Consider the following 13,759-nt stretch of genomic DNA (forward strand, 5'->3'; position numbering starts at 1 on the left):
AATAAAGAAGAAAGAGAGAAGAATCAAATAGACGCAATAAGAAATGAAAAAGGCGATGTCACCACTGATCCCACAGAAATACAAAATACCATCAGAGAATACTATAAACACCTTTACACAAATATACCGGAAGATTTAGAAGAAATGAAAAAATTCCTCAACACATACGCCCTCCCAAGAATAAACCAGAAAGAAGTTGAATCTCTGAATAGACCAATAACAGGCTCTGAAATTGAGGCAATAATTAAGAGCTTACCAACCAAAAAAAATCCAGGGACAGATGGATTCATAGCCGAGTTCTACCGGAGGTACAAGGATGAGCTGGTACCATTCCTTCTGAAACTATTCCAATCAATAGAAAAAGAAGGAATCCTCCCTAACTCATTTTATGAAGCTAGCATCATCCTGATACCAAAGCCTGGCAGAGACACAAACAAAAAAGAAAATTTTAAGCCAATATCCTTGATGAACATTAATGCAAAAATCCTCAATAAAATACTGGCAAACCAAATCCAGCAGCACATCAAAAAGCTTATCCACCATGATCAAGTGGGCTTCATCCCTAGGATGCAAGGCTGGTTTAACATATGCAAATAGATAAACATAATCCAGCATACAAACAGAACCAAAGACAAAAACCACACGATTATCTCAGTAGATGCAGAAAAAGCCTTCGACAAAATTCAACAGCGCTTCATGGTAAAAACTCTCAATAAATTACGTATTGATGTGATGTATCTCCAAATAATAAGAGCTATCTACAAAAAGCCCACAGCCAATATCATACTGAATGGACAAAAACTGGAAGCATTCCCTTTGAAAAGTAGCATAAGACAGGGATGCCCTCTCTCATCACTCCTATTCAACATAGTGATGGGAGTTCTGGCCAGGGCAATTAGGCAGGAGAAGGAAACAAAGGGTATTCAATTAAGAAAACAGGAAGTCAAATTGTCCCTGTTTGCAGATTACATGATTGTATATCCAGAAAACCCCATCATCTCAGCCCAAAATCTCCTTAAGCTGATAGGCAACTTCAGCATAGTCTCAGGATACAAAACAAATTGGCAAAAATCAAAAGATTCTTATACACCAATAGCAGACAAACAGAGAGCCAACTCATGAGTGAACTCCCATTCACAACTGCTTCAAAGAGAATAAAATACCTAGGAATCCAACTTACCAAGGATGTGAAGGACCTCTTCAATGAGAACTACAAATCATTGCTCAATGAAATAAAAGAGGATACAAACAAGTGGAAGAACACTCCATGCTCATGGGTAGGAAGAATCAATATCACGAAAATGGCCATACCGCCCAAGGTATTTTATACATTCAATGCCATCCCCATCAAGCTACCAATGACTTTCTTCACAGAATTGGAAAAAACTACTTTAAAGTTCATATGGAACCAAAAAGGAGCCCACATTGCCAAGTCAATCCTAAGCCAAAAGTACAAAGCTGGAGGCATCACGCTAACTGACTTCAAACTATACTACAAGGCTACCATAACCAAAACAGCAGGGCAGTGGTACCAAAACAGAGATGTAGACCAATATAACAGAATGGAGCCCTCAGAAATAATGCCACATATCTACAACTATCTGATCTTTGACAAACCTGACAAAAACAAGAAATGGGGAAAGGATTCCCTATTTAATAAATGGTGCTGGGAAAACTGGCTAGCCATATGTAGAAAGCTGAAACTGGATCCCTTCCTTCCACCTTACACAAAAATTAATTCAAGATGGATTAAGGAGTTAAACATTAGACCTAAAACCATAAAAACCCTAGAAGAAAACCTAGGCAATACCATTCAGGACATAGGCATTGGCATGGGCTTCATGTCTGAAACACAAAAAGCAATGGCAACAAAAGCCAAAATTGACAAATGGGATCTAATTAAACTAAAGAGCTTCTGCACATCAAAAGAAACTACCATCAGAGTGAACAGGGTAGCTATAGAATGGGAGAAAATTTTTGCAATCTACTCATCTGACAAAGGGCTAATATCCAGAATCTATAATGAACTGAAACAAATTTACAAGAAAAAAAAACCCATCAAAAAGTGGGCGAAGGATATGAACAGACACTTCTCTAAAGAAGATATTTATGAGCCAAAAGACACACGAAGAAATGCTTATCATCACTGGCCATCGGAGGAGTGCAAATCAAAACCACAATGAGATACCATCTCACACCGGTTAGAATGGCGATCACTAAAAAGTCAGGAAACAGCAGGTGCTAGAGAGGATGTGGAGAAATAGGAACAGTTTTACACTGTTGGTGGGACTGTAAAGTAGTTCAACCATTGTGGAAGTCAGTTTGGTGATTCCTCAGAGACCTAGAACTAGAAATAGCATTTGACCCAGCCATCCCATTACTGAGTATATACCCAAAGTAGTATAAATCATGCTGCTATAAAGACACATGCACACGTATGTTTATGGCAGCACTATTCACAATAGCAAAGACTTGGAACCAACTCAAATGTCCACAACGATAGATTGGATTAAGAAAATGTGGCACATATACACCATGGAATACCATGCAGCCATAAAAAAATGATGAGTTCATCTCATTTGTAGGGATATGGATGAAGCTGGAAACCATCATTCTCACCAAACTATCGCAAGGACCAAAAACCAAACACCACATGTTCTCACTCATAGTTGGGAACTGAACAATGAGGACACATGGACACAGGAAGGGGAACATCACACACAGGGGCCTGTTGTGTGGTGGGGGGAGGGGGAGGGATAGAATTAGGAGATACACCTAGTGCTAAATGATGAGTTAATGGTTGCAGCACACTAACATGGCACATGTATACATATGTAGCAAACCTGCACATTGTGCACGTGTATCCTAAAACTTAAAGTATAATAATAATATTAATGAAAAACATTACAAAAAAAAAAAACTAGAAAGAAACCTTCTGGAGAAACTGTTTTGTGACGTGTGCATTCATCTCACAGATTTAAACATTTCTTTCAATTCATTAGTTTAGAAACACGGATTTTGTCCATTTTGCTAAAGGGACATTTTGCAACTCATTGAGGCCAAAGGTGAAACAGAGAATATCCCAGGTAGAAACCAGAATGAAAATATCTGAAAAACTGGGTTGTGATGGGTGCATTCTTCTCCTAGAGTTAAACCTTTCTTTTCATTCAGCAGTTTGTAATCAGTGCTTTTGCAGTATCTGAGAATGGATATTTTGGAGCTCATTGAGTCCCAATGTGAAAAAGAGAATATCTCAAGTAAAAACTAGAATGAAGCTATCTTAAAAATCACGTTGTGATAGGTGCATTTGTCTTCTGGAGTTAAAACTTTCTTTTCATTCAGTCCTTTAGAATCACTGTTTTTGCAGTTTCTGTGAAAGGAAATTTGGGAACACGTTGAAACCTTTGATGAAATAGGAAATATCTTCACATAAAAACTAGAGATATGATTTCTGAGAAACTGCTTGTGTTGTGTGCATTCATCTAGCAGACTTAGACATTTCTTTTGAATCAACATTTCAGAAACACTGCTTTTCTCTATTCTTTGAATGGACATTTGGGAATTCATTGAATCCAATGGCAAAAAAGCAAATATCCCTGGATGAATCTAGGAGGAAACTATAAGAGAAACTACTTTGTGATGTGTGCATTCGTCTACTAGAGGTAAACATTTCTTTTCATACAACAGTTTTGAATCACAATTTTTGCAGTATCTATGAGGGGAAATTTGGGAGCTCATTGAGGCCTTTGATGAAATGGGAAATATCTTCAGATAAAGACTACAAAGAAGCTTTCTGAGAAACTAATTCGTGATGTGTGCACTCATCTCCCAGAGTTAAAGGTTTCTTTGCATTCAGCAGTTGGCAACACTTTTTTTTGTCTATTTTGGGTATGTACATTAGGGAACTCATTGAGGCCAATGGCGAAAAAGTGAATATCCCAGGAAAAACTAGAAGGAAGCTATCTGAGAAAGTGCTTTGTGATGTCTGCATTCATCTTGAAGAGGTAAAACTTTCTTTTCATTCAGCAGTTTGGAACCACTGTTTTGGTAGAATCTATGAAGGGATGTTTGGGAGCACATTGAGGCCTATGGTGAAAAATGAAATATCTTCAGAGAAAAACAAAAAAAAAAAATCTGTCTGAGAAACTGCTTTGGGATGCATGCATTCATCTCACACACTTAAACATTTCTTTAGAATCAGCAGTTTGGGAACACTGCTTTCGCCCTTTCTCTGAATGGACATTTGGGAGCTCTTTGAGGCCAAAGGTGAAAAAGCATATATCCCAGAATAAAGACTAGAAGGACATAATCTGAGAAACTGATTTCTGTTGTGTGAGAGTTAAGCCTTTATTTTGAGTCAGCAATTAGGAAAATCTGTTTTTGTAGAATCTGCAAAGAGATATTTGGTAGCACATTGAGGCCTACTTTGAAAAAGGAAATATCTTCAGATAAAAATTAGAAAGAAGCTTTCTGAGAAACTGCTTTATGATGTATTCATTCACCTCACAGTGTTAAAACTTTCTTTGGATTCAGCATTTTGGAAGCAATGTTTTTGTCCAATCTGCAAATGGACATGTGGGAGCTCATTGAGGCCAATGGCAAAAAAATGAATATCCCAGGATAAAAACTAGAAAGAGGTTATCTGAGAAACAGTTTTGTGATGTGTGCATTCATCTCACAGAGTTAAACCTTTCTTTTCATTCACCAGTTTGGAAACACTCTGTCTGTAGAATCTGTGAAGGGATATTCGGCAGCCCTTTAAGGCCTATGGTGTAAAAGGGAATATATTCCAATACAAACTAGAAAGAAGCTTTCTGAGAAACTGCTTTGTGATGTGTGCACTCATCTCACAGAGTTAAAAGTTTCTTTGGATTCAACAGTTTGGAACCACTGTTTTTCTTCATTCTGTGAATGGAGGTTTCTGAGCTCTTTGAGGCCAATGGAAAAAAAGGCAATATCACAGGTTTAAAACTAGAAGGAAGCCAACTGAGACACTGCATTGCTATGTGTGCATCCATCTCACAGAGTTAAACATTTCTCTTAATTCAACAGTTGGAAACACTGTTTTGGTAGAATCTGCAATGGGATATTTGGGAGCGCACTGAGGCCTATGGTGAAAAATGAAATATCTTCAGATAAAAACTAGAAAGAAGCTTTCTGAGAAACTGCTTTGTGATGTGTGCATTCCTCTCACAGAGTTAAACCTTTATTTGCATTCAGCAGTTTCTAAACACTGTTTTTGCCCATTGTGCAAATGGACATTTGGGAACTCATTGAAGCCAAAGGCAAAAAAGCAAGTATCCCAGGATAAAAACTGGAAGGTAACTATCTGAGAAACCGATTTGTGATGTGTGCCTTTATCTTCCAGAGATAAATATTTCTTTTCATTCAGCAGTTTGGAATGTAGTTTTTGCAGTATCTATGAAGGGAAATTTGAGAGAACATTGAGGTCTTTGATTAAATAGGAAATATTTTCAGATAAAAACAAGAAAGAATCTTTCTGAGAAACTGCTTTGTGATGTACAAATTCATCTCACAGACCTAAAAATTTCTTTGGATTCAGGAGTTTGGAAACACTGTTTTTGTCCATTCAGTGAATGGACATTTGGGAACTCATTAAAGCCAAAGGTGAAAAAGGGAATATCCCAGAATAAATACTAGAAGGAGGCTGTCTGAGAAACCGAGATGTGATGTGTGCATTCATCTCACAGAGATAAACATTTCTTTTCATTAAGCAGTTTGGAATGACCATTTTTGCTGTATCTATGTACAGAAATTTGGGAGCACACTGAGGTCATTGATGAAATAGGAAATGTCTTCTGATAAAAACTAGGAAGAAGCTCTCTGAGAAACTGTTTTGTGATGTTTGCATTCATGTCACATACTTCAACATGTCTTTGGATTCAGCAGTTTGGAAACACTGTTTTTGTCCATCCTGCATATGTATATTTGGGAACTCATTGAAGCCAATGGTGAAAAAGTGAATTTCCCATAATAAAAACTATAACAGGGCTATCTGAGAAGCAACATTGTGATGTGTAATTTCATCTCACAGTGGTAAACTTTTCTTTTCTTTCAGCAGTTTGGAAACTCTGTTTTGGTAGAATCTGCCAACGGATATTTTGGAGTGCTTTGAGGCCTATGATGAAAAAGGAAATATCCTCAGATAAAAACTAGAAAGAATCCTTCTGAGAAACTGCTTTGAGTTTTGTGCATTAATGTCACAGAGTTAAACGTTTCTTTGGATTCAGTTGTGTGGAAACACTGTTTTTGTCAATCCTGCATGTGGACATTTGGGAAATCATTGAGGCCAATGGTGAAAAAGCAAACATACCAGGAAAAAAACCAGAAGGAAGCTATCTGAAAAAATCCGCTTTGTGATGTGTGCCTTCATCTCCTAGAGTTAAATTTTCTTTTCATTCAGCAATTTGGAATCACTTTTATTGCAGTATCTGTGAAGGGAAATTTGGGAGCACATTGAATTCTTTGATGAAATGGGAAATATCTTCAGATAAAACTAGACAGAAGTTTTCTGAGAAACTGCTTTGTGATGAGTGCATTCATCTCACAGAGTTAAATGTTTCTTTGTATTCAACAGTTTGGAAACACTGTTTTGTCCATTCTCCAAACGGATATTTGGGAGGTCATTGAGGCCAAAGGCAAAAAAAAGTATATTTCAGGATAAATGCCAGAAAAAAGCTATCTGAGAAACTGCATTGTGATGTGTGCATTGATCCCTCAGAGTTAAACTTTTCCTTTCATTCAGCAGTTTGGAAACACTGTTCGGTAGAATCTGCAAAGGGATATTTGGGGGCGATTTGAGTTATATGGTAAAAAAGGAAATATATTCAGATAAACCAGAAAGAAGCTTTCAGAGACACTACTTTGTGATATGTGCATTTGTCTTACATAAGTAAACCTTGCTTTGGTTTCAGCAGTTTAGAAACACTGTTTTTGTCCCTTCTGTGAATGGAAATTTGGGAACTCATTGAGGCCATTGGTGAAAAAGTGAATATCTCAGGATAAAAACTAGAAGGAATTTATCTGAGAAAGTGCCTTGTGATGTTTGCATTCATCTCACAGATTTAAACCTTTCTCTTCATTCAGGAGTTTGGAAACACAGTTTTTGTAGAATCTGCAAAGGGATATTTAGGTGTGCATGGAGGCCTAATGTGAAAAACGAAATTTCTTCAGATAAAAACTAGAAAGAAGCATTCTGAGGATCTGCTCTGTGATATGTGCATTGTACACACAGAGTTAAGCCTTTCTTTGTATTAAGCAGTTTGGAAATACTGGTTTTGTCCATCCTGTGAATGGACATTTGTGAACTCATTGAACCCATTGGCAAAAAAGCAAATATCCCAGTAAAAAAAATTGATGGAAGCTATCCAAAAAACTTCTTTGTGATGTGTGCATTCGTCTCTTAGAGTTAAAACTTTCTTTTCATTCACCAGTTTGGAATCGCTGTTTTTGCATATCTGCAAAGGAAAATTTAGGAGCACATGTGGGCCTATGATGAAAGAGGAGATAATTTCTATGAAAAGTATAAAGAAGCTTTCTGAGAAGCTGCTTTGTAATGTGTGCATTCATCTCATGGACTTAAACATTTCTTTGAATTCAGCTGTTTGGAAACACTGTTTTTGTCCATTCTGCAAATGGACATTTTTGAACTCCTTGAGGCCAATGGTAAAGAAACAAATATCTCAGGATAAAAACTGGAAGCAAGCTATCTGAGGAACCACTTTGTGATATGTGCATTCATCTCTTTGAGTTAAACCTTTTTCATTCAGCAGTTTGGAAACACTGTTTTGGTAGAACCTGATAAAGTATATTTGGGAGCATATTGAGGCCTTTGATGAAAAAGGAAATATCTTCAGATGGAAACTAGAAAATATCTTACTGAGCAACAGTTGTGTTGTGTATGCACTTCTCACACAGATTTAATCATTTCTTTGGAATCAGCATTTTGAAAACACTGTTTTTGTCCATTCTTCAAATGGACATTTGAGAATGCATTGAGGCCAAAGTATAAAAAGCGAATAGCCCAGGATAAAAACTAGAAGGAAGATATCTGAGACACTGCTTTCCGATGTGTGCATTCATCTCATAGAGATAAACCTTTCTTTTCATTCAGCAGTTTAGAATCACTGTCTTTGCAGCAACTGCAAAGAGAAATTTGGGACCACATTGAGGCCTTTGATGAAATAGGAAATATCTTCAGATAAAGACTGGAAAGAAGCTTTATGAGAAACTGCTTTGTGATGTGTGTATTCATCTGAGAGAGATAAACCTTTACTTTCATTCAGCATTTTGGGATCACTGTTTTTTGCATTATCTGTGAAGGAAAATTTCGGAGCACATTGAGGCCTATGATGAAAAAGGAATTATCTTTAGAGAAAAACTAGAAATAAGATTTCTGAGAGACTGCTTCATGGTGCATGCATTCATATTACAGAGTTAAACGTTTCTTTGGATTCAGCATTTTGGAAAAATGATTTCCTTTCACAGATATTGCAAAAACAGTGTTTCCAAACTGCTGAATGAAAAGAAATGTTCCTTTCTAGGCGATGAATGCACACATCACAAAGCGGTTTCTCAGATAGCTTCCTTCTAGTTGTTATCCTGGGATATGCACTTTTTTGACTTTGGCCTCAATGAGTTCCCAAATGTGCTTTAGCAGAATGCACAAAAAAAAGTGTTTCCAAATGGATGAGTCCAAATTAAGGTTTAACTCTGTGAGATGAAGGCACACATTATGAAACAGATTCTCAGAAAGCTTCTTTCTAGTTATTATCTGAAGGTATTACCTTTTTCACCATAGCCCTCAATGCACTCCCAAATATCTCTTCACAGATTCAATCAAAACAGTTTCCAAAATGCTGAATGGAAAGAAAGGTTTAATTCTGCAAGATGAATGCACATATCACAAAGCAGATTCTCAGATAGCATGCTTCTAGTTTTTATCCTGGGATGTTCACTTTTTCTTCATTGGCTTCAACAAGTTCCCAAATGTCCATCACAGAAGAGACAAAAACAGTTTTTCAAAACTGCTGAATCCAAAGAAAGGTTTAACTCTGTGAGAAGAATGAAAACATCACAAAGCAGTTTATCTGAAAGTTTTATTCTAGTCTTCATCTGAGGATATTTCCTTTTTCTCCATAGGCGAAAATGCACTAACAAATATCCCTTCACAGTCTCTACAAAAAAAGTCTTTCCAAACAGCTGAATGAAAAGAAAGGTTTAACTCTGTGTGATGAATGCACACATCACTAATAAACGTCTCAGATAACGTGCTTCTAGTTTTTATCCTGGGACAACAGCTTTTTTGTCATTGTCCTCAAGGATCTCCCAAATGTCCATTCGCAGAATGCACATAAACAGTGTTTCCAAACTGGTATATAAAAAGAAAGGTTTAGCTCAGTGAGATGAATGAAGCCATCACAAAATAGTTTCTCTGAAACTTTCTTTCTAGTTTTCTCTGAAGAAAATTTCTTTTTCACCATAGGCCTTCATGCGCTGACAAATATCCCTATGCAGATTCTACAAAAACAGTGTTTCAAAACTGCTGAATGAAAAGAAACTGTTAACTCTGTGAGATCAATGCAGACATCACAAATCAGTTTCTCAGATATCTTCCTTCTAGATTTTTCCTGTGATATTTGCTTTTTTGCCACTGGCCTCAATGAGTTCCCAAACTTTCATTCACACAATGGACAAAAACAGTGTTACCAAAGTGCTGAACGCAAAGAAACCTTTCCTTTGTGAGATGAATGAACACATCACAAAGGAGTTGCTCAGAAAGCCTCTTTCTAGTTTTTATCTGAAGATATTTTCTTTTTTGCCATAGGCCTTAATGCCTGCCAAATATCCCTTCTCAGTTTCCACAAAAACTGTTTCCAAACTGTTGAATGAAAACAAAGGTTTAACACTGTGAGATGAAGGCACACATCTCAAAGCATTTTCTCAGATATCTTCCTTCTAGTTTTTATCCTGGGAAATTCCCTTTTTCACCATTGGCCTCCACGACCTCCAAAATGTGCATTCACAGAATGGAAAAAACAGTGTTTCCAAACTGCTGAATACAAAGAAAAGTTTAACTCTGTGAGACGAATGCACACATCACAAAGCAGTGTCTCATAAAGGTTCTTTCCATTTTTTATCTGAAAATATTTCCTGTTTCACAATAGGCCTCATTGCACTACAAATTATATTTTCACAGATTCTAAGAAAACAGTGTGACAAACTGCCAAATGAAAAGAAAGCTTAACTCTGTGAGATGAATGCATACATCACAAATCGGCTTCTCAGATAATTTCTTTCTAGTTTTTATCCTGGGTTATTCACCTTTTCGCCAGTGGTCTCAAAGAGCTCCCAAATGTTCATTCGTAGAATGGACAAAAACAGTACTTTCAAACCACTGATCCAAAGAAAGGTTTAACTCAGTGAGAAGATGAACCCTTCACAAAACAGTTTCTCAAAGTTTATTTCTAGTTTTTTCCTGAAGAAAATTCCCTTTTCACCATAGGCATCCATGTGCTGCCAAATATCCCTATACAGGTTCTACAAAAACAGTGTTTGCAAACTGCTGAATAACAAGAAAGGTTTAACTCTTCGAGATGAATGCACACATCACAAAGTGGTTTCTCAGACAACTTCCTTCTGGTTTTTATCCTGTGATGTTTGCTCTTTTGCCATTGACCCCAATGAGCTCCTGAATGTTCATCTGCAAAATGAACCAAAACAGTGTTAGCAAAGTGCTGAATCCAAAGAAAGTTATATTTCTGTGAGATGAGTGCAAACAACCCAAACTAGTTTTTCCTTAAGCTTCTTTCTAGTTTTTATCTGAAGATATTTACTTTTTCACCATAGGCCACAATGTGATACAAAATATCTCTTTGCAGATTCTAAGAAAACAGTGTTTCCAAACTGCTGAAGACAAAGAAAGGTTTAACTCTGTGAGATGAATGAACACATAACAAAGCAGACTCTCAGATAGCTTCTTTCTAGTTTTTATCTCAAGAAAATTCCTTTTTCAACATAGGCCTCAATGTGTTCCCAAATATCCATTCACAGATTCTACAAAAACAGTGTTTCCAAACTGCAGAATGAAAAGAAGGATTTAACTCATCAAGATGAATGTATACATCAAAAAGTGATTTCTCAGATAGCTTCATTCTAGTTTTGATCCTGGGATATTTGTTTTTTCACCACTGGCCTCAATGAGCTCCAAAATGTCCATTCACAGAATGGACAAAAACAGTGTTACCAAACTGCTGAATCCAAAGAAAAGTTTAGCTCCATGAAATGAATGCATACATCCCAAAGCAGTTTCTCATTAAGCTTCTTTCTAGTTTTTATCTGAAGATATTTCCTTTTTCACCATAGGTCTCAATGCACTACCAATTATCTCTTCAGAGATTCTAAGAAGACAGTGTTTCCAAACTGTTGAATGAAAAGAAAGGTTTACCTCTGTTAGATGTATGCACACATAACAAATTTGTTTCTCAGATAACTTCCTCTTGTTGTTATCCTTGGATATTCACTTTTTCACTGTGGGTCTCATTATGCTGCCAAATATCCCTTTGCAGATTCTACAAAAACAGGGTTTCCAAACTGTTGAATGAAAACAAAGTTTTAACTCTGTGAGATGAATTCAGGCATCACAAAGTGATTTCTCAGTTAGCTTCATTCTATTTTTATCCTGGGATATACACTTTTTCAAAATTGGCCACAATGAACTCCAAAATGTCATTCGCAGAAAGGATAAAAATGGTGTCACCAAACAGCTGAGTCCAAAGAAATGTTTAATTCTGTGAGATGAAAGCACACATCCCAAACCAGTTTCTGATTAAGCTTCTTTCTAGTTTTTATCTTCAGATAAAAACTAGAAAGATATTGTGCTGCCAAATATCCCTTCACAGATTCTACAAAAACAGTGTTTCCCAACTGCTGAATGAAAATAAATTGTTAACACTGTGAGATGAAGACACACATCACAAAGCATTTTCTCAGATATCTTTCTTCCAGTTTTTATCCTTTGATATTCACTTTTACACCATTGGCCTCAATGAGTTCCCAAATGTCCAGTCACAGAATGGACAAAAACAGTGTTACCAAACTGCTGAATTCAAAGAAAGTTTTAATTATGTGAGAAGAATGAACACATAGAAAAGCAGTTTCTCAGAAAGCATGCTTTTATTTTTTGTCCTGGGATATTCACTTTCTTGCCATTGGCCTCAGTGAGCTCCTGAACATCCAATCACAGAATGGACAAAAACAGTGTTAGCAAACTGCCGAATCCAAAGACAGATTTAACTGTGTGAGATGAATGCACACATAACAAAGAAGTCTCTCAGAAAGGTTCTTTCTAGTTTTTATCTGAAGATATTTATTTTTTCACCATAGAATTCATTGTGCAATGAAATATGTCTTTGCAGATATTAAGAAAACAATGTTTCCAACCTGCTGAATGAAAAGGAAGGTTTAAATCTAGGAGAGGAATGCACACATCACAAATCGGCTTCTAGGATAACTTCCTTCCAGTTTATATCCTGGCATATTTGCTTTTTTGCCATTGGCCTCAATGAGCTCCCAAATGTCCATTTGCAGAATGGACAAAAACAGTGTTTCCAAACTGCTGAATTCAAAGAAATGTTTAACTCTGTGTGATGAATAAGCACATCACAAAGCAGTTTCTCAGAAAGTTTTTTCTAGTTTCTATCTGAAAATACTTCCTTTTTCACCATAGGCCTCAATGGGCTGCCAAATATTCCTTCAAGATCCCACAAAAACAGCGTTTCCAAACTTCTGAATGAAAAGAAAGGTTTAACACAGCAAGATGAATGCACACATCACAGAGGGTTTTCTCAGATATCTTTCTTCTAGTTTTTATCCTCGGATATTCACTTTTTAGACATTGGCCTCAAAGATCTCCAAAATATCCATTCGCAGAATGGACAAAAACAATGTTACCAAACTGCTGAATCCAAAGAAAGGTTTAACTCTGTGAGATGAATGCACACATCACCAAGTAGTCCCTCAGAAAGGTTCTTTCTAGTTTTTATCTGAAGATATTTCCTTTTTCACCACAGTCTCCATTGTGCAATGAAATAACTCTTCACAGATTCTAACAAAACAGTGTTTCCAAACTCCTGAATGAAAAGAAAGTTTTAAATCTGTGAGATGAATGCAGATATCACAAATCAGTTTCTCAGATAAAGCCCTTCTAGTTTTTATCCTGGGATATTTGAGAACTAATTGAGCCCAATTGCAAAAAATTCAATAACCCAGGATAAAAATTAGAAGAAGCTATCTGAGAAGCCACTTTGTGATGTGTACATTCATCTCCTAAAATTAAACCTTTATTTGCATTCAGAAATTTGGAAACACTGTTTTGGTAGAATTTGCTAAAGGATATTTTGGAGCGCATTAAGGCCTATGGTGAAAAAGGAAATCTCTTTTGATAAAAACTAAAAAGAATCTTTCTGAGACACTGCTTTGTGATGTGTGATTCATCTCACAGAGTTAAACTTTTATTTGGATTCCGCAGTTTGGAAATACTGTTTTTGTCCATTTTGTGAATGAACATTTGGGAACTCATTGAGGCCAATGTCAAAAAAGTGAATATCCTACGATAAAAACTAGAAGAATGCTATCTGAGAAACTGCTTTGTGATGTGGGCATTCCTCTCCTAGAGTTAAACCTTTCTTTTCATTCCACAGTTTGGAATCAGTGTTTTTGCAGTATATGCAAAGGGAAA

This window comes from Pongo pygmaeus, chromosome 1, assembly GCF_028885625.2.
Source record: "Pongo pygmaeus isolate AG05252 chromosome 1, NHGRI_mPonPyg2-v2.0_pri, whole genome shotgun sequence".
NCBI lineage: Eukaryota > Metazoa > Chordata > Mammalia > Primates > Hominidae > Pongo > Pongo pygmaeus.